This window comes from Bos indicus, chromosome 8, assembly GCF_029378745.1.
Source record: "Bos indicus isolate NIAB-ARS_2022 breed Sahiwal x Tharparkar chromosome 8, NIAB-ARS_B.indTharparkar_mat_pri_1.0, whole genome shotgun sequence".
Classification (NCBI taxonomy): Eukaryota; Metazoa; Chordata; class Mammalia; order Artiodactyla; family Bovidae; genus Bos; species Bos indicus.
Window position 1 is genome coordinate 30,852,911 of NC_091767.1, and position 22,085 is coordinate 30,874,995.

Below are 22,085 nucleotides of genomic sequence, written 5' to 3' on the forward strand. Positions count from 1 at the left end.
AAGAAGGCTAGGCAAATATATCTGGAAGAAATATATTCAAATGAAAAGCTTGATCACCTTGCTAATTTGGTAGGTTAAAAAACAAATAAGCTAAAATCCACATTATCTTTACTGTTAGTTAGTTCAGTCACTCAGTTGTGTCCAACTCTTTGAGACCCCATGGACTGCAGTACACCAGGCTTCCCTGTCCATCACCAACTCCTGGAGCTTACTCAAACTCATGTCCTATGAGTCAGTGATGCCATCCAACCATCTCATCCTTTGTCGTCCACTTCTTATCCCGCTTTCAATCATTCCCAGCATCAGGGTCTTTTCAAATGAGTCAGTTCTTCACATCAGATGGCCAAAGTGTTGGAGTTTCAGCTTCAGCATTAATCCTTCCAATGAATATTCAAGACTGATTTCCTCTAGGATGGACTGGTTGGATCTCGTTGCTGTCCAAGGGACTCTCAAGAGTTTTCTCCAACACCACAGTTCAAAAGCATCAAATCTTTACTGTAGCAGACAGCTAATCAGATATCTAATTTTAGCTTAGTTCACATATTAGGGTCAACGGTCTTTAGGGGAGAGAAACTATCCTTTCTTGCTTGAAGTCTTAGATTCATGAGGCATGATATGATTTATTTTATTGATAAAGGAATGTGAGATGACCTTGAGGGAGTAATAAAATGACTCAAGAATCTGTAGGTCATAAGGAGACTCTGATCACACTCTTTCAGTGGCCCTGACCCCCTCTTCCATTCTTCATCTTCTCCACCTTCCAAAATCACCATATCTTCCTCTTATTTCCTACCAAACAAATGATCTTTCACATTTGGTTCCCGTAGAATTACATCTTCTAACCCAAACCAGAATATCAGTAACTTTTCAAAAATGACATTTTTTTTCCTGCATGGAAGAGAAATCCTAGTGCAAACTGTTAAGATAATTCTATGTTTGAGACAGACTCATAGATACAGAGAATAAACTAGTGGTTACCCAAAGGGAGAGGGTTGGGGCTTTAGGCAAAATAGGTGAAGGAAATTAAGGGCAAACTTCTAGTTATAAAATAAATAAGCCATGCGAATGTGATGCAGCATGGGGAATATAGTCATTAATATTATAACAACTTTGTATGGTGACAGGTAGTTACTAGACTTATCATGGTGATCAACACATGATGTCTATAAATGCCAAATCACTATTTGTATACCTGACGCTGATATAATATTACACATCAATTATACTTCAATTAAAATAAAAGGAAATGAAGACAATACTGTGTTCTCTATTTGAGCACTCCAGAATACATTACAAATTGTAGTAATTCACGTATCTTCCTTTTTCTGTTGGCTTAATCGTAAAGCTTTAGAAGGTGGGGGATGAAGAGCAGCTGACCTCAGCTATAAATTATGTGACCATCTATCATCAACTTGTGAATCAAGGTCATGACCAGAGTGTTGTTTGGTAATAACACCCTTGATAATGACACGTGGAATAGTCAGTTATCCAGCCTTTCTAAAGATCTCTCATCTTCTGTTGCCAAAGCTTCATCCTTTTTTTAAAAAAACACAGTAAAGTTTAAAAAAAGAAAATAAAGTTTACAAACATTCTAATAAGGAATTAGGAAGACAGGAGAGCTAGTATTTATCACCCTTAAAGAGCAGGTGATATGAAAATTACTCTCTTTTTTCAGGAAAAAATGTATAGTAAGGAAGGTGGTCATGGGGGGAGAGCACGTGGTGTAAGTGACCATGAGGATGAGAGAAAGGGGAAGAGGCTCAGTGCCTATCAGGAGTGGGAGATCTGGAAAGCGGGAAAGGTTTCTAATGTACATGTGGGCTGTCTAAAACTCCTTCAACGAATCTTTAAAATTTAAGTTTTCTTCAAAGAGCCAGTAAACACTGCTGTTCCTTTATGTGTTGTACCACATAAAGATTAGACCATATGGCACCTCAGGTGTTTATGGGATGCAAATTTATATATAGGAAGGTGTTTTTATATATGTATATACATATTATTTTCAATGCCAAGTTCTTATTTATCCTTACATTTTCCACAACACCAAGCATAGTATTTTGCATACGGCAGGTACTCAATAAATATTCACTAAAGTCACACAAATAAGTATGGTTCTCAAACTAGTGTTTACTAACCTGGAAGCATTGTGATATGCTGGAAAGAATATATGTCTGTTGACATGAAAACATCTCAGCTATACTCCTTGGCTTATTAAACTCAATGGTTTTGGAACCTTTAGCAAGTTCCTTCTCTTTCCTAGAATCTCGTTCCTTCTTTGGATCATAAGGGCATTGACTGGGTCATCTCTCATTGCCTGTCCAACATTCTAAGTCCAACACTGTACACTTATAAGTTTCCAGGTAATTTTATTTGGCGTAGATATCATAAGCATTGTGTAGCCCCGGATTCCATCTGTTCTACTCTAGAGTTCTTCAAGTCTATATTTGGTTTCCCATTGTTTATTGTTTTAAGATAAACAGCTGAGATAATACTGTGAAAGAAGGGTGATGAAAAGCACTAGTTTAGAACTCATGTGGTGCGTGCATGATAAGCTTGTCACATTCGACTCTTTGTGACCCTACGGACCATAGCCTGGCAAGTTCCTTTGTCCACAGGATTCTCTAAGCATGAATACTGAAATGGATTGCCATGCCCTCCTCAAGGGGATCTTCCCAACCCAGGGATCAAACTGGCTTCTCTTACATCTCCTGCATTGGCAGCCGAGTTCTTTACCACTAGTGCCACCTAGGAAGCAGCCCCCCACCCCGCGTTGTTTAAATGACCAGAGGTGATGAAGTAGCCCCAGTAACAATAAGAGCTATTGTACATTCATTGTTTATTGTGGGTCCTAGGCACTGTGCTGGTCATAAAAGAAACATTTTCTTTTCTGCTTATAATAATCCCGGTCAGTGGGCTTCCCAGGTGGCTCAGTGGGTAAAGAATATGCCTGCAAAGCAAGAGACACAGGAGACATGGGTTCAGTCCCTGGGTTTTGAAGATCCCCTGGAGGAGGGCATGACAATCCACTCCAGTATTCTTGCCTGGAGAATCCCATGGACAGAGGAACCTGGTGGGCTACAGTCCCTAGGATTGCAAAGTCAGACATGACTAAAGTGACTGAGAAGGCACACAGGCAATCCTGAGAAGCGGGCCTCATTGTTTTAGTGGCAACACTCCTTGAAATAAGTATAATAATCACAAGAAAGAGTGCTGGTGGTCATCTGGGATTAGGGGTTATGGACAGGTTCTATTCTTCCTTAGATGGTAACCCATAGAGTCACAGCAAGATATTGTGCAACTATCCCAAATTCAAATTTGTAAATATGCTGCTATGAGTAGTTTTTGCAAGGAATTGACATCTCTAAAAAAGCAACTTTAAGAATATTTTAATAGATCTTACTTGTGCTAATGAATTTTACGAGATATATCCTTTGTCCTATTTTCATCTGGTTCTATTAGAATTAGCTCTTTCTTACAAGTAAAAGAACTAAAGATTTATTGTCCTCAGAACATGTGGAAATTAGAAAATGGACTAATGGAACCCATTAATATCCTTTCAACAATTAGATGAATTGTAGATCAATACAGTATATTAATAGAGTCAAACTGATTTATATAAATATCCCATCGGGACAGCCTCAGGAAGCTAGCAGTAGTGTGAATTGTCTTGAAAAAGCAAGAAAGTCTTACTTACAAGACAAAGGCCTCTTTCCTATCTTGTATTTTAACAATTTTGAAGTGACAAGTGAAAATAAGCTAATCTATCTTGTTTAATGAAAACACACCACATCTTATTGAAAAACATCTAAGTGTAGCAAAGTGAACAGCATTCTTATTAATAATAAATTAGTTCTTTGTTGTGTATTCCACAGTCAAATGTATGTATTATTTTAAAAAATGATTTTAGTAATAATTCTTATTTTAGTTTAAATATCCTTTTTGTTTTCAGGATGCAAGAAATTCAGAATAAATGGACTGATTAAATATGATTGATATAACAGTTACCCTCCCCTGTACACATTCTCCATAAACCTCTAAGTCTAACCTCAAAGATTAAAAATAGAATTCCAAAGGAAAATTACTGCAAAAGTACTTTGTGCTAAACTGGCATCAGACATAAAAATAAAATAATGTCTGTAAAGTTTAAGGGACTAATTAAGATTGTAATGTGGCCTCATTCCTAGGAAAATATTAGGACTCGTGATTCAAGAAGCCCTGTGTTTCACAAATTAAAACAAAAACTATTGAGATAGTTCATCTATTAAAATGTTCCAGGATTGAAATTTAATGAAAATCTTTAATTAATTTATATCTGAATTTCATTTTCTCATTATCAGCGAGAATCATTAGGAAAATAGAGAATGGTATGAACTGCCCACATTCCCATAAAAAAAAGAGGTCAAAAGGTAGAGCATGGCAGTTCAGCAAGAAAAAGAAAACAAACTATAAATTATCTTCTGCAGAAGGACAGCGTGTTCAGCCAGACACAACAGGTTTTCTTTCTTTTTCTTTTTTTTATTGCTTACGATACTCTGGCACCCCTGCTTATGAGCTTAGATCTACAAAAGCATAGCTGGGCATTGGGTATACTCAGCTCCAAATGAGGAGTCAGGACACATCTGTTCACACGTTACTAAAAGGAGATGGGCACAACTGTAGTAGACATTAGACCCTGTACAATTTGGAGCAGGATGTAGAATAAAGAAGTCGGCTTTAATTCTGGAAGAAAGGGGGAGAAAACCCCAAACATCCTTTTCCATTTACATTGACAGCAGACAAAAATGGAAAGCAAAAAAGAAGCCCAAGATAAGGAGAAAGCTGTTTCTTATTATTCTGACTCTTAAGAGGAAAAGAAATAATGTATATTGGGTCAACATGAGGTATTGATTGTCATATCACTGATTATGAATTTAACTGCCATTAACATAGATGCTAGAAAAGCTTTCATTGACACTCAAAACAATTCAGTAACTTAAATGCCCCTTAGATCCCCCTGCAGCTTCCAAAGACAAGGTTTATGAAATTACATAGTGCATATTCAAAAGCATCAAATGAAAGATAGCTGAGTCATGATGGTCAGTAAGAAGGTAAATTTGCCCTTCCCAATTGTGACACGATTCTAAGAACATCTCTATTCATACAACTGAACACTCAGTGACTGCTTTAATTCTTTGAAGAGGCTGGAAAGAATTGACAGCACAAATCAATGGGTACAAACACAAGCTCTTCCCAAAATGAACCCACGAAGGGGGTTGTTCATCAAACTGGCTTTTGATGGTTTCTCTAAAAATCTAATCATTTCCTCAAATTCTTAACAGGGAACATGTAGTTAAAACCAGAAGAAATTTGAATATTGCCAGCAAAGTTTTCTATGAAGAATTTCCTCATTTAAAAATTTTTAACAGTAACACAAAATGAAACAGAAAGAAAGGAAAATGTTGAGAAGAAGCACAGGGTATTCAGAAGAAATAATACTAACTTAAGGAAGCTTAGGGGCTTCCCAGGCAGCATGAGTGGTAGAGAGCTGGCCTGCCAATGCTGGAGATGTAAGAGATGCAGATTTAATCCCTGGGTTGGGAAGATCCTGTGGAGGAGGGCATGGCAACCCACTCCAGTATTCTTGCCTGGAGAATTCTATGGACAGAGGAGTCTGGTGAACTATGGTTCATGGAGTCACAAAAAGCTGGACGTGAGTGAAGTGACTTAACATGCATGCAAGGAAGCTAAGGCCCCGATACCCAAGGTTTGCTTAGGAAGGACATTTCTGCCTTCTCAGTTCTTATAGAACTGAAGGTGTTTCTTCTGAGAGAAAAATGGAGGAGAACTCCAATTTTTTGGAAGAGGACTTCCCTCAGATTCTGCATACATTATTTTAGCATCCTGACTCAGTGTTTAAATCATATTTTTAAAAAAATCAAATCTCTTTTAAAAATGAATAAAATAATACCTAATATGTGTAACAAGTGTAATGTCAAAGGCAACATGCCCAGGGTTTTGAAGTACTACCTATTTGGCTCACCACGAGAGTCCTAATAAGAAGGTACAGTGATTGTCCTGCATTATAAAGATGTGGTAAAATATCCCCCAGGAACAGATTTATGAAATAGTCAATCAGAGATGTATTTTCAACTTTTAACAAGTCTCTGGACCCCAGTTCTGGTCATATTACTTCCTGGGACTGTACTATGAATACAGTAGCTCCTAGGCCATGAGTGGGTCTTTAAATTAACAAAAATTAAACTTAAAACTCATTTCCTTAATCACAGTAGCCACATTTTAAGCATGCAATAGCTACTGTAATTTATAGTGCAGATAGGACACTTCCAACGTCACAGAAAATTCTTTAGACATCACCACCTGAGGATATTGGTTTTCCTTTGATGGTGCTGTCAACTTTCTCTTCCATTCCTTACAGTATCCTAAACCAGCATTAATCCAAGAAAATACTTTGATAGGCTGTGATGAATCTTTCCTTCCACCTCCGAGGAAAGGCGCACCATCCTCTTATCTGGAGAAAATTGTTTGTATCCCACTTCTCAAAACAAAACTGTTTTAATTTCTAAAAAAATGATTAGGAATGAAAGCTTAAAATTTTTATCAAATAGAAATGTGATGAGTACTCTCTGGGAGTCAATGTAGGCTTTTCACCAAACCATCTGTATGATCTTTGACAGCTCAGAAAGTAAAGCAAGTAAGATTATTATGAAGTATATTTTATGGTGATGATGTTATTTTGGCTTCACATAAAATAATGATGAAATTTCACTAGGGAATGCAGTTATGTGCATTTCTGCCTAAAATGATATAGTAGGACATTCTGAGTCTAAGAACACACATCAGAGAATAATCAGAATGATTCAGTGCTAAATTACGACAAAGAAATATCCAGTCTTGGCCTGAATCCTATAGACAAAAAGAAGATGTTAAGGAGTATCACAAAGGTAAATGAGATCCAGAAGGGAGCAGAACAGATTATTGCCAATAATTTTCCAATAATGGCAGGTCAATATAATGTTATTAGTAGTGTAAATTGCTAATCATTAAATTTGGAAGTGTTAGGCAGTATATTCAAAATCAAAGTTCAAATATAATTAAGAAATAAGTTGAGGTAGGACTTCATTTGTGCTTTTTGAAGGTAGAGAAAGCAAGCACCCAAAAATACTGACAGAACTAAGATAATGATTTCAACTGATCTAGGAAAATATGTGAGGAATGAAATGAAGACTCAGTATTGTTGGCTAACATACTAGCTTACTTGCAGTTTTCAGTCCCAAAGTGAAGATATTGTACTATCTTATGAAATAAACCATTACATTGAGTTTTTACTTTGAATAGTGGCACAACTTTGTCATGCACATACAAAAAATTTTAGACTCATAAAATATTCTTATTGAAAGAAGCTTTGGGAAGTTCTCTAGCTTAACCTCTAAATTTTATCGATCAGGATCCTAAGACCCAGAAAGGGTCAGTAATTCAACTATGGTCACTTAGTTCATTGGCAACAGAGTTGGGGCTAAAACCATGGCACCGGATGAATAATTGCAGCCTGTGTAGTAGGCAGCAGCAGCAACATTTCTGTATGTGCCTGAGGACCCAGGTAGTTTGGATGTGGTAGATGATCTCTAGGGTTCTTTCAGTGCTAGCATTTTGAGAAGTCTTTTTTCAATCAAAAATACACTTTAAAATTTTTATTTTAGAATAAATTTTTTAATAAAACAAACTAACAAAATACTTAAAGTCACCATTAAAGGAAAGCTAGCATGCCCACTCCAGTACTCTTGTCTGGAAAATCCCATGGATGGAGGACCTGGTAGGCTGCAGTCCATGGGGTCGTGAAAAGTCAGACACAACTGAACAACTTCACTTTCACTTTTCACTTTCATGCATTGGAGAAGGAAATGGCAATCCACTCCAGTGTTCTTTCCTGGAGAATCCCAGGGAGGAGACAGCCTGGTGGGCTGCCGTCTATGGGGTCATGCAGAGTTGGACACGACTGAAGCGACTTAGCAGCAGCAGTATGCCCATCTTAGATCTTGCTTTAGAAGGCACAGATATTACATATTGGAAATGCTCTGTGTAGCACACCCAGCAACCATCTCCTTAAAAATAGTAGCCATGTCTCTTTCATTTTTGTATCCTATACCTGGAACAGTGCCTAGAACATGAAACATATTAGTTAAATTGAATTGACCTCAATTATAGAGATGAGGAAACCCAGGCCCATTTTCTGGCTGGAAACTTGTATTCTATCAATGTAACTCATGCATTCTCAACTGAGATAATGTTGCCCCCAGAGTGAAAATTGGTTCTTGAGGGGCAAAAAAATCTAAGTCTTATCATGTATAAAATACAGATATACAGAGAGTACATTAAAAGATATACAGTATGCTGCTGCTGCTGCTAAGTTGCTTCAGTCGTGTCCAACTCTGTGCGACCCCATAGACTGCAGCCCACCAGGCTCCCCTGTCCCTGGGATTCTCCAGGCAAGAACACTGGAGTGGGTTGCCATTTCCTTCTCCAGTGCATGAAAGTGAAAAGTGAAAGTGAAGTCGCTCAGTCGTGTCCGACCCTTAGCGACCCCATGGATTGCAGCCTTCCAGGCTCCTCCGTCCATGGGATTTTCCAGGCAAGAGTACTGGAGTGGGGTGCCATTGCCTTCTCCGATATACAGTATAGCTGGGTATTAAAATTTCATAAGGGAGGGAAAACTAAAAAGGCTTCTATGATTCTGGCGCCGGCCGGGCGCGACCCGCTCCGGGGACAGTGCCAGGTGGGGAGTTTGACTGGGGCGGTACACCTGTCAAACGGTAACACAGGTGTCCTAAGGCGAGCTCAGGGAGGACAGAAACCTCCCGTGGAGCAGAAGGGCAAACGCTCGCTTGATCTTGATTTTCAGTACGAATACAGACCGTGAAAGCGGGGCCTCACGATCCTTCTGACCTTTGGGGTTTTAAGCAGGAGGTGTCAGAAAAGTTACCACAGGGATAACTGGCTTGTGGCAGCCAAGCGTTCATAGCGACGTCGCTTTTTGATCCTTCCATGTCGGCTCTTCCTCTCATTGTGAAGCAGATTCACCAAGCGTTGGATTGTTCACCCACTAAAAAAAAAAAAAAAGGCTTCTATGAGGACAAAAGAAAATTTAAGATTGAGAAACACTGGTCTAAGCCTATAGAAATTTCATGAAGACAATACACATCACAAAATCAGAGGAAACATACCAATATTTTAGACTGATCCTTTTTTAATTTTTATTTTTATTATTTTTAACACCAAAAACATTTTGGATTTGGGTATAGCCAATTAACAAAGTTGTGGTAGTTTCAGGCGAACAGCAGAGGGACTCAGCCATGCATACATATGTACCCATTCTCCCCCAAACTCCCCTTCCATCAAGGCTGGCACATAACATTGAGCAGAGTCCCATGTGCTGTACAATAGATGTTTGTCAGTCATCAGTTTTACATGTAGCAGTGTGTATGTGATCTTCTCAAAGTTCCTATCACTTCCTCCAGCAACCATAAGTTCATTTTCTAAGTCCATTAATCTCTTTCTGTTTTATAAGTAAGTTCACTTGTACCTGGGTTCAATCCCTGGGTTGAGAAGATCCCCTGGAGAAGGGAATGGCTACCCGCTCCAGTATTCTGGCCTGGAGGATACAGTCCATGGGGTCACAAAGAGTCAGACATGATTGAGTGACTTTTATTTCCACTTGTATCATTTCTTTTTAGATTTCACATGTAAGGATGTCATATGATATTTCTGCTTCTGGGACTTACTTCATTCAGTATGACACTCTCCATGTTCATCCATGTGCTGCAAAGGGCCTTATTTCATTCTTTTTAATGGCTGAGTATTATTCCATTGTATGGATGTACCACATCTTTATCCATTCCTCTGTTGATGGATATTTTGGTTGCTTCCATGTTTTGGTGATTGTAAACAGTGCCACGGTGACATTGGGGTACATGTATCTTTACAGACCGTGCTTTTCTCTGGATATATGCCCAGGAGTGGGATTGTAAGGCCAAATAGTAGCTCTATTTTTAGTAAGGAATCACCATACTCTTCTCCATAATGACTGTACCAACTTACATACCCACCAACAGTACAGGAGGGTTCCCTTCTCTCCATACCCTCTCCATCATTTGTTGTTTGTGGATTTTTTGATTTTGGCCATTCTGACCAGTGTGAGCTGATATCTCACAGTAGATTTGATTTACATTTCTGTAATAACTAGCAATGTTGAACATCTTTTCATGTGCCTATTGGCCATCTGTAGTATGTCCGCTCTGAAGAAATGTTTAATCAGGTCTTCTGCCCCTTTTTTGAGTTGGTTGTTTGTTTTGATGCTATTAAGGATCATAAGCTGTTTGTAAATTTTGGAGACTAATCCCTTATTAGTCATATCATTTGCACATATTTTCACCCAATCTGTGGGTTGTCTTTTTGTTTTGTTTATTATTTCCTTTGCTATGCAAAAGCTTTTGAGTTTAAGTAGGCCACATTTGTTTATTTTTGCTTTAATTTTCATCATTCTGAAAGATGAATCAAAAAAGATGTTGCTGCGGTTTATGTCAGAGAGTGTCATGCATGTGTTTTCCTCTAGGATTTTTATAGTGTCTGGTCTCACATATAGACCTTTAATCTGTTTTGAGCTTACTTTTGTGTGGAGCTAAGGAATGATCTAATTTCATTTTATTTCATGTGGATGTCCAGTTTTCCCAGCACTATTTGTTGAAGAGATTGTCTTTCCAGCATCGTGTAGTCTTGCCTCCTTTGTCATAGATTAATTGACTACAGGTGCATGGGCTTATTTCTGGGTTTTCTATCCTTTTCCATTGATCTGTATTTCTATTTTTGGGTCAGTACCATATTGTTTTGATGACTGTAGCTTTGTAGTATAGTCTGAAGTCAGGGAGCCAATTCCTCCAGCTTCATTTTTTTCTTTTTCAAGATTTCTTTGGTTATTCAGGGTCTTCTGTGTCTCCATACAAATTTTGAGATTTTTTTTGTTCTAGTTCTATGAGAAACACCATTGGTAATTTGGGATACCATTGAATCTGTAGATTGCCTTGGTAGTATAGTCCTTTTGACAATAGTGATTCTTCCAAACCACAAACATGGTATATCTTTTGATGTGTTTATTTTTTCTTCAATTTCTTTCATCAGCTTTTTATAGTTTTCAGAGTGCAATCTTTTGTCTCCTTTGGTATGTTTATTCCTAGGTACTATATTCTTTTTCATGCAATGGTAAATGGAATTGTTTCTTGAATTTCTCTTTCTGATCTTTCATTGTTAGTGTATAGAAATGCAACATATTTCTGCAGATTAATTTTGTAACCTGTAACTTTACCAAATTCGTTGATTAGCTCTAGTAGTTTTTTGGCAGCATCTTCAGGATCTTCTACGTATAGTATCATGTCATCTGCAAACAGTGAGAGTTTAACTTCTTCTTTTCCAATTTGGTTTCCCTTTACTTCTTTTGCTTCTCTGATTGCTGAAGTTAGGACTTCCAAACCTATGTTATATAAAACATGGTAAGAGTGGACATCCTTCTCTTATTCCTGATCTTAAAGGGAATGTTTTCAGTGTTTCACCATTGAGTATGATGCAAGCTGTTGGTTTATCATATATGGCCTTTGTTATGTTAAGGTATGTACTCTCTGTGCCCACTTTCTGGAGAGTTTTTATGATAAATTTGTGCTAAATTCTGTCAAAAGCTTTTTCTGCATCTATTGAGATGATCATATGGTTTTTATTCTTCAGTTTTTGATATGATGTATTGCATTGATTGATTTGAAAATGTTGACAAGTCCTTGTATCACTAGGATCAATCCCACTTGTTCATGGTGTCTGATCTTTTTAATGTATTGTTGGATATGGATTGCTAGTATTTTGTTGAAGATTTTTGTCTCTGTTCATCAGTGATGCTGACCTGTAATTTTCTTTTTTTGTAGTATCTTCATCTGGTTTTGGTATTCGGGTGATGGTGGCCTCATAAAATGAGTTGGGATGTTTTCCTTCCTGTCTGAATTTTTGGAACATTTTCAAAAGGATAGGTATTAACCCTTCTCTAAATATTTGATAAAATTCACCTGTGAAGCCATCAGGTCCTGGACTTCTGTTTTTTGGGAGGTTTTTAGTCATGGTTTCAATTTCAGTACTTGTGATTGGTCTGTTCATATTCTCTATTTCTTCCAGGTTCAGTCTAGGGAGACTGTAACTTACTAAGAATTTTTCCATTTCTTCCACATTGTCCATTTTATTGGCATATACTTGTTCATAGTAGTCTCCTGTGAGCCTTGGTATTTCTGTGGAGTCAGTTGTAACTTCATTTTTATTTCTAATTTTACTGATTTGAGTCTTCTCCCTTTTTTTCTTGATGAGTCTGGCTAAAGATATATTGATTTTATCTTTTCAAAGAACCAGCTTTTAGTTTCATTTATCTATATAATTGTTTTCTTTGTCTCTATTTCATTTGTTCTGCTCTAATCTTCATGATTTCCTTCCTTCTACTAACTTTAGATTGTTTGTTTTTCTTTCTCTATTTATTAAGGTGCAAGGTTAGGTTGTTTATTTGAGATTTTTCTTTTTCTTGAGGTAAGATTGTATTGCTCTAAACTTCCCTCTTAGAACTGCTCTTGCCGCATCCCATAAGTTTTGGACCATTGTGCTTTCATTTTCATTTGTCTGTAGGTAATTTTTTAAATTTATTTTTTGATTTATTTAGTGATCCAGTGTCTGCTTAGTAGCATTTTGTTTAGCCACCACAGGTTTGTGTTTCTTAGGGTTTTTTCCTTGTAGTTTATTTTTAATCTCATAGCATGTGATCAGAAAAGATGCTTGATATGATTTCAATTTTCTTAAATTTGCCAAGGCTTACCTTGTGGGCCAGCATGTGGTCAATCCTGGAGAATGTTCCATGTGCACTTGAGAAAAATGTATAGTCTGCTGCTGTTGGATGGGATGCTCTATAAATAGATTGATCCTATTTGGCCCTCACAAATGCTTAAAATGTTACACATTCTGTTTCATGACAGTTATTAAATGGCTTTATTTTGTTCTTATTATTCAGTCATTCATTTAAGAGATTCACTTTCATATTCTATTCAAAGCCGTCTTCTCTCTGAGCATTCATTACTAATTCCTTGGGAAACTCCCTGTCTTCATCCAAGGGACCCCAGTGCTCCCTTGGATCTCCTGGCATCACTGGTCCTCTGTTTTCATCTGACCTATGAGCTCTTCCTTCCCATTTAGTGTATGTGGTCCTACAGAAACCCTTTTTCCCACTTAGAAATCTCCATGTCCCTCTCCAATACTGTTACCCCTACATTAGAAGGAAAATTAAGGTAGCCAAGCTGGCAGCTAGACAGAAAGCATGTAGGGCGCCATATTACTGCTCCCCCAAATCTGGAGGCACCTCTCAATTGACTTAAATGAGGGGAAATACTACTGTCCTCTCTTCTACAAGAAAATGAAATGAAGGATTGGCTTTTCCTTACCAGCACTGTACTCCCACAACTTACAACTGACTCTTTCAGCTCCTCCCCTGTCACCCACTTCCATCCAGGAGTGGACTTGCTTCTCCTAACTGCTGGATGAGAGCTGGCAGTCCTCTACAAACACTGCTGCTCTAAACATTGAATATCCAGCACTTATTTGATTCTCAATGCTTGATTTATTCTGAGCTGTGAGCCTCATTTTCTAAGTCAAGTCCTAGGCCTCTAACATGAAACTGTTTGGCCCACTGCCATTTACCTTGGGGACTAAGCATTTGATGTACATTATCTCATTTATTTCTCATAGCCAACCAGTAAAATATTATTCTCTTCTTTTTAGAGATGAGGAAAGTGATTCTTCAAAGTTAAACAACTTTTCTAAGGCACAAATATTTCTAACAAATAAGTGGTTCAGCTGCTAATGGACTCTAGACAGGTAAACTCTAAAGTCCAACTCTTAACCAATAATTTTTTAAGTGAAAGTGAATTAAAATTAACTTGATCGGAAGCCTGCTTGAGAGATACCCAAGACCTAGTACATGGCTAGTAAGGAATCCAATGTCTAAAGTTGGGGCTCAATAAAATATTTAATAATTTATAACACCAATTTTACTTTGTTTTTCTGGATACATCAGATGTTATTTTTTCAACCTGAACTGAGAGAAGTGTTTCATATACAAAGCTATATAATGGAAAATAACATGGTAGCACCCAGGCATTTGGGGGGACACTTGAAGAATTATGGACACTTTTCTTATTATTGATTTTTTTTCAATAGGTATTAAGTGGAGAAACAGCAAGATGATAAAAGGTTCTTCCTAAGTAACAGGAATAATTCCAAAATAGACTAGCCCACAGTTGGGCCCACCATAGCTGAATCAGAGAACGGCATCATTTCTGGTTGATAGATGAACAATCTGTTGTAAGGCTGGCCAAGAATTCTGGACTCCCGTGCCATCTCTGATTCATCTGTGTCACCAGAGTCTGAATCACAGCTGTGTGACCTCAACTGATTGATGAAAAACAGAGAAGAGAAAAAGATTTGGAGGAGATTGGACTTAGAAGCTGATATGCTTTATTTCTTACCTACAAATCCTTGTAATATCATCTATATGTGTACCGTTTCTAAAATTCATTATTAATCTCACAGATGTTTATATGGCAAAGCTTGCAGATCTTCCCGTCTGTTCTCTATAAACTATCAGTGTCTTAGGGATATATTTTTAGCTTTCTAGTCCCCAGAGATCATCTGTGAGACTGGTTGACTCCAGTGTTAATCCAACAATCTTCTGATGGGAGTTCTGGGAACGCCCCTGTAGCTGCCTGATCGAGTCAAGGAGACTCCAGTTTTCCTGCTAAACCTCTTAACAATGGCATAGGATATTGTCCGTTCAAGGACACTTTCTTACCGGTGCTGAGATTTTATGGTGCCATAGTCTCTCCCAGGTTACCTCCACTAAAACCTATGTGAGAGTAAGCAAGAATTGTTGGGCTTTTATCAAAAGTTATTAAGACAACGGACTTCTCTAAAAAAGCAATTCTGGGAACAGCATTTCTTTCTCCAAAGTGAGCAGAGGGAGTTGGAAAGTCAAAGTTCAAGGTCGGGGTGTCTACTTTGGGGGCTGCAAAAGCAGTAGTGAGGGTTCTTTAAATTTTAACACAGCAGATAGCAGAGATGTTGGGATTGCCAGCTTCTTAAGCATTTCCCGTGAATGACACTAAATTCAAATTGTTGTTGTCAGAGTGCCACAGCTAGCCTGCACAGAGTCTTCAAAGAAAGACTTCAGTAAACCCTTCTAATTTAGAAATCCATGAAGTTAAATTAGTCTCTGGGGAGAATTACCGGATTACCAAAAAAAAAAAAAAAGAAGAAGAAGGAAGTAGGGTAAGGAATAAAGAAAGAAGAAAAGGTAAATCAGAATTCAAGCTTTGTTCTTTCCCATGAGCTGATAAAGTAACCAGGCTATTAAATGTCAGACAGTTCAAACAACTGTCAACAGGTCTGAAAACCACAAATGATATAAGTACTTCTGTACTTCATTCTATAACTTTCTTGCTACAGCTCACTTTCCTCATCCAGGAAACAGAGCTACAGTTGGTCACTAATACCTTAGAGATTATGATGTTCACTGCCTGTGTTTGGGACCAGCTCCTGAGCAGGCGGTGTTTTCTCCCTATGGAGGAGCATCCTGTCTCCCATCACCCCTAGAGGCTCCACTACAAACCACTGTTGAGCTCTGCCAGCAAAAACTTATTTTAGAGCCCTATTACCAGCAGTACAATTCCATGGTATAACAAAAGAACAATTGATACATTGAATTTTTCAGAAACTTTTTCACTCATTCTATAAATACTCTTTGAAGGTCTCCTACACGTCCAGCACCGTCCTATGCACTTGAGAGACATCAATGCACAAAACCAAAATCTCTACTTTCAAGGACCTTACACTGCAGCTGTAAAGAACATAAACCTCACATCTTTCTGCAAGGGCTACAGTCCGGGGAACCTGCTTTGAGTTATGAAATAATATTCACTTTATTTGAAACCATTGTCTAATGTCAAAAACCTTTTAAGGAAGAACAGGGAAGGAGATTGAAAATAAGAGGAACTAAGAGAGGGATGTAAAAAGTATAAAATATAATGAAGCTTTTTGTAATCCCAGTCTATATCAAATTAAATTTTAGAAATGGGAGAAAATGTGTTGGTGTCAGGTTATAATGGGCTATTTCATTTAACTTTTTCATCAATCATGTCAATAAGAATGAATAGAGAATGTATTGTATTTTAGTTCTGTTAACTATGCCCCATTCTATTTTAAGAAACATTTACAAACTTGTTTAGTTTGTCCTATTGTCCATTATTAGTCCATTTATTGAGCATTCTTTATATTTAAGACATTGTGTTAGGTGATTTTCATAGTAGGTTACGTGTTAATCTTCAGGCACTTATTATCCCCATTACATAAATGAGAAAACAAATGCTCAGAGATTACATGACCTGTTCAAGATTACCCTGCTAAGTACATGGAGAAGGCAACATTTGCATCTAATTATGTACTTCTTTGAACCTGTATGTCCTAATCTAAAAATAAGGGATAATAGCACCTACTTTGTAGAGATGGTCTAAGTATTATAAATAATAGATGAAAAGTTGCTATGGCAGTACCTGTTACATTAAAAGCTGTATAATCGCTGATAGCTATTATACTGTACACCTCATATGATCGTTGGGGACAACCTGTATCCAAAAATGTAGAGACAGCTGTATCAAAACGCCATTATTTGCCCTATGGCAAATTCAATGTCGTCCCCCATATTTCTGTAATTAATTAGTGGTTGATATTTCCCATGATTTCCTGATTCTAGTAAATTTGTGTTCACTCTGTAGCTTATATTAACAGTTGTTCCACTGTTGGAACAACATAAAATCAAATATTGGACATCTCTGTTCTTAAAATCCCCTTGGCTATTTCAACTGAATGGGCTCTAGTTTCCACACTAAAACCATGCTCATTTCTCACACAGAGCAGGATAGTTCTCTCTCCCGTTGCCTTAAGTCTTCAACTTTAGCCCTAAGCAGGTTTCCAAGGCGTTTTCCTAAAGCAAACGATTTCTTCCTTAGGAAGACCCTTGGCATCAGCTAATAAAATAAGTTTTCATCCAATTAGATGACTATTACCTACTACAATACCTTGTGGGCCCCTCATTTATATCTGATCTGACTGGATTTCTAGCCTGGGGTGATTGAATGACTGTGGACGAGTCATTCTGGTATCTATCCCCTCAGTTGTAAAGAAAGTTGGACTAGATGGTCAGAAAACCCCTTCTTACTCAGTAACTTTATTCTATTCAGAGCTTTCAGATAATTCCTTTTCTAATAAACTTCAGCACATGGGTGGGGTTTGGAGTGGAACTTGAGAATACTTTAAAACCAACTGCACCATAAAAGATACTTTATGCATAAGGAAAAACCATCAGTTTTGTTTTTACTCGCTCACCAAAAATGAAATCAAAGCCACAAATCTCCTTTAGTACATTCAATCATAATATACTATATGCCCACACTAATAAAAACAGAGACAAAGGAGATAAAATGTTTTGAAAGTGATGGAAAAGGGCAGAAATGTAACTGTTAAGGATAAAATGTGTTACAGGAATATTGATGGGACCAGGAAAGGTTTAGCCACTGAAATTCAGGGAGGTAACCATTTTGCTGTGCTGAGATATTTGGCAGGGCCTACAGTATCTGGTGATAATCTATTTTTCTGGTTAAAAAAGATGTATGTGCTCATTTTAAGGAAATTGGAACATTCAGAGGGATAAAAAAAATAAACAGTGATTGCTCACTATATCAGCCATGAATAACCATTGTTAATGATCTGAATCATTTCTTTCTTTGGGGATTGATTGGAACTGTGGTATATGCATAATGTTATAGTCTGATGTACTGTATTTTGCCTAATATGGGTGACAATTATATCTTTCCCATCAACCTAACATCTTTTATGAAGTGTCAAGTCATGATTAAGGCCATATTACCCAGAATCAAGGTGGGTTGACTTGTTCCTTGGAATGAGGATTATTATTTTGTTTTCAGATGAAATAGTAAAATTGAGCATTTGCTTTCAGTAACTCTGAGGAAGACTGAAAACCATCTTAGTATCTGAAGACTGTTTTCATCTCTAGTGGCCATATCTCTTAGTTGCATGTCATAAGCAATTTCTTTCACATACCTAAGTGAGCACTTCCTAGAAGGCCCTAGAAGAGCCCATTCTTGGGTGGAAGGCAAAGGCACTGAAGTTTAGAAACAAAGCATCCAGGAGTCCTGGAGTGCCATGGAGAGCTCAGGCACTTGTGGGTCTCCTGGGCAGAAGTTCAAACCTGGCTGTTCACCCTTGCTGGCTTAGTGGCCTTACGCAAGTTGTCGTCTTTGAAACTCGGTTTCTTAATATGTAATATTTTATCCTCTATCTCACTGGGGCTCCATAATAATTAACAAATAAAACACATGTAAATAGCTCAGAATATAATGTAAAGTGCAAAAGAAATACTAGCTAGGCATTATTGTTGTTATTGCTTTTATTGCCACCAGTCTCATAGTAGCCAAGTCTAATATCAAGGTGTTTACAAGATGGTTTCTTAGCCTGTGGAAGCATCACTTCCGTCTTTGCCTTCATCTTCACCTGGCATTTGTGTGTATTTGTTTCAGTGTCCAAATGTCCCCCTTTAATAAGGACACTAATCATATTGGATTTGGGCCTAATCTAAGGATCTCATGATACTAATAACTATTTACATATGCAGGGACCCCATTTCCAAATTTAGTTGCATGCTGAGATACTGATAGTTAAGACTTCAATATATGAATTTCGGGAAGACACCATTCAACCCCTAGGAGTTAGCATCAGTCATTCCGTGCCAACCAGCCTGTCTCCAAGCTCTTGCCTCTGTTAGTGTGCACACTGCAGGCAATGAGGGGGCTCATTGGATGGACCCTTCTCACTGACTCCTGCCTTATTACGCCTGTGTTTATGGTAGGATTCAGTACCAAGGCTCTGTAACCACCCATCTTCTCAGTTCAAGGAGATGCCTTATAGACACCTAGCTTGAATTTATCTGCTCTGTGATTCTAAGTAACTGAGCTTGTCAGGTATTCAAGGTGATATTCAGGAGGGAAGTATACTTGAGTCCCTAAATTGTTTAACCTTTCATATTTGTTAATGAATTTTTCCAAATCTGGTTGCCTTCCAATGATTGGCATGAAATAGATATTTTACTACCCCACTCCCTAGACCTCATCTGTCCGGAAATTAGTAGAAGGGCATGGGAAGAGATACCAATGGCAAGTGGAAGCCTAGCGATGCTTTGGTCAACTCTCTCAAAGCAAATGCAGCTCTTCATCTGTTCTGAGTTGCCCAACATGATGCATGGACTTATATGATTCACTCTGTGCCGATTCTATCATGTTTGTCCATTTCTTAACTTTAAGTCTTCTTTTTTATTGTCTCAGTGTCCGATAGTTTGGAAAGTTGATTCCAGTATAACTTGTTGTTCTGTAAAACACTGTGGTAGATTTGAGGGTCGAGGCTTCACTGAGAAAGAGAAAGAATCACAGCCCCAGACCCCACGTGCCTTCCCAGAACAAGTGCTATCTTATAAAATGGCACTTCTGGACGTAAGATTTACACTTTTCAACTCCTAAAAGGGTAGAGAAGAGCAAACACAATAGAAGTTGATTTTTCCTCAAGTCCTTGCAGAAGTGGCCGGTGGCAGTGGGTTTTGATACAGTTTGGGTCCAAGTTAGAATTAACCTTTTTTTTTTTTTTGCTTACTTTCCATGTAGTTGAGTAACATAGAAAATAATAATTTAAGATTAGATCTATATTGGCCCTGAATTGCTTGCTTATTACCAGAGTGTAGATTTCAAACCTTCTCCTGGAGACCTCAGAAACACATTACAAAACATGGTCCTTCTTTTTCAACCCATCTTGAATCATTGCCAAGTCCTGCAAAGGCAGCCAGGCTAGTCTGCACTGTTTTTGTGAGACATGTCAGTGATGGTAAAAAAAAAAAAAAAAAACTGCTTTTTTTTGTTGTCCTTAAACTTGCCAGACCCAGTCTTCAGAGTGTGTTTAACTTCTCAGTGGCCCAGCCTGTCTTGGGGCTCCTAACCTTCTCATTGCTTGGACTTTATATTCACTCCTTCATTGAAGGACACCATCGAGAAGGGGATGGTGTTCTGTCCGGGGGTCCCTGGACCCCTCTCAGGGGTGCACATGCCCTCTCAGGACCACCTGTCTGGGGCAGCAGGGCCCGTGTCTGTGAATCAGAGCACCTGTGACCAAGGGACAGCGCTCACCTGATCTGAGCTCTCCTCTTCAGGTGTAGGTCGGCCCAGAAGCTTCCCAGCACCTGCCTGGGCCAGAAGGAGAGGAGTGTGTTGAGAAGCAGAGTGGACTGTGTGCCCACAGGGTTGTTGCCATATGGTCCTGGTTTCTGAGTCTGGGTGGCAGCCACATAGCCCACCTATCCCACTTACTCATCCCTCCCCCATCCCACCCTTGGCCACCACTGATTTCCTCTTACTTCCTTGTATTTTTTTGGACTTTCCAAGTGGCACTGGTTGTAAAGAACCCAGCTGTCAATGCAGGAGACATAAGAGACCCAGTGTTCAGTCCCTGGATCAGGAAGATCCCCTGGAGGAGGGCACAGCAACCCACTTCAGTATTCTTGCTTGGAGAATCCCCATGGACAGAGGAGCCTGGCGGGCTACAGTCCATGGGGTCTCAAAGAGCTGGACACGACTGAAGTGACCTGACACTAGCAGAGGTGATATAATCCAGACCAATTTTTACCACTTCTCCAAAGCAGTGGTTCTCAATGATTAGCAAAATCAGTATCCCCTGGGGTCTTCAGGCCTACCCAATCAGGAACTCTGGAGGCGGTGTCCAGCCAGCTGTATTTGACCAAGCTCCAAGGTGATGCTAATACACACTCAAATTTGAGCAGCACTGATTTGAAGCAGTAGTTCTTAACCATGGCTGCATATTACAACATCTGGAGCCCTGGTGGTGGTAGGGGGCAGCAGGGAGGATTGTCTTCCCTAACCCGTATCGGTTGGATCAGAATATCTGGGTGTGGGTTCTGAGCAGGGATATTTTTAACAAGTTCCTCAGGTAATCTAACAGGCAAACAGGATTGAGGACCACTGTGCTCAATCAACAGAGCCTACAGATTCCATACTGCCCAGGGGAGCTCTTCTGGAACTTGTGTTGGATGGGAATGGACCCAGTTGCCAGAGTTGTGGGCTCCCACCCTAATTCACCTGGAGCAGCTAAGTTTTATCTGTTTTTCACCCTTCACTTTAGTATAATGTTTTGTCTGAACAAAGGTTGCTGTGGCTCAAAAGTACAAACATTAATTCTCTGAAGAGTAATAAATTGTAAAAGCCAAGAGCCCCTTGTTTCCTTCTAATTCCATTTTATGGAGAAGGTGAGACAGTAAAATAAATATATCTGGAGCTTATCAGGAAAGAATAGCAGCAGGAGGCTTCTCATGAGGTTATAGGAAATCTGAGGTTTTGGAAAGGACTGAAGTACATGGAAACATTTGTGTGGGAAGTCCAGGAATGTGATCTGCTGTTCCAACTGCTCAATGCTTCACTAATCTGATCCTCTAAGACTCCATGCTCATTAGAACATAAATTATATCATCACAGATTAAAAACATGTTCACCTTTTGGAAAATAATTCATAGTATGAAGGTACAAATTAGAGACTTTTTCCCCTGATTTTGGTTAGCCAGCATCAAACCTATGAGCAAAAATTTAACATAAAGTACAGAGATACTTAAAATAATAAGACGATAGCCAAAGCATCCATTGGCTCATACAGCCCACATTGGGAATTTTTAATGGAAAATAAAATGCTGCAACTGAAATGATTTTACAATTTTAAAATATTTTAAATCCATTTATTTTAATTGAAGCAGTGTTTGTACATAAAGATGCCAAGGTACATGAAAAGGAATAAACATAAAATGTGGCCAGCCTCATTAATCAAGGTATATAGGTATTTAAGAAGACGAT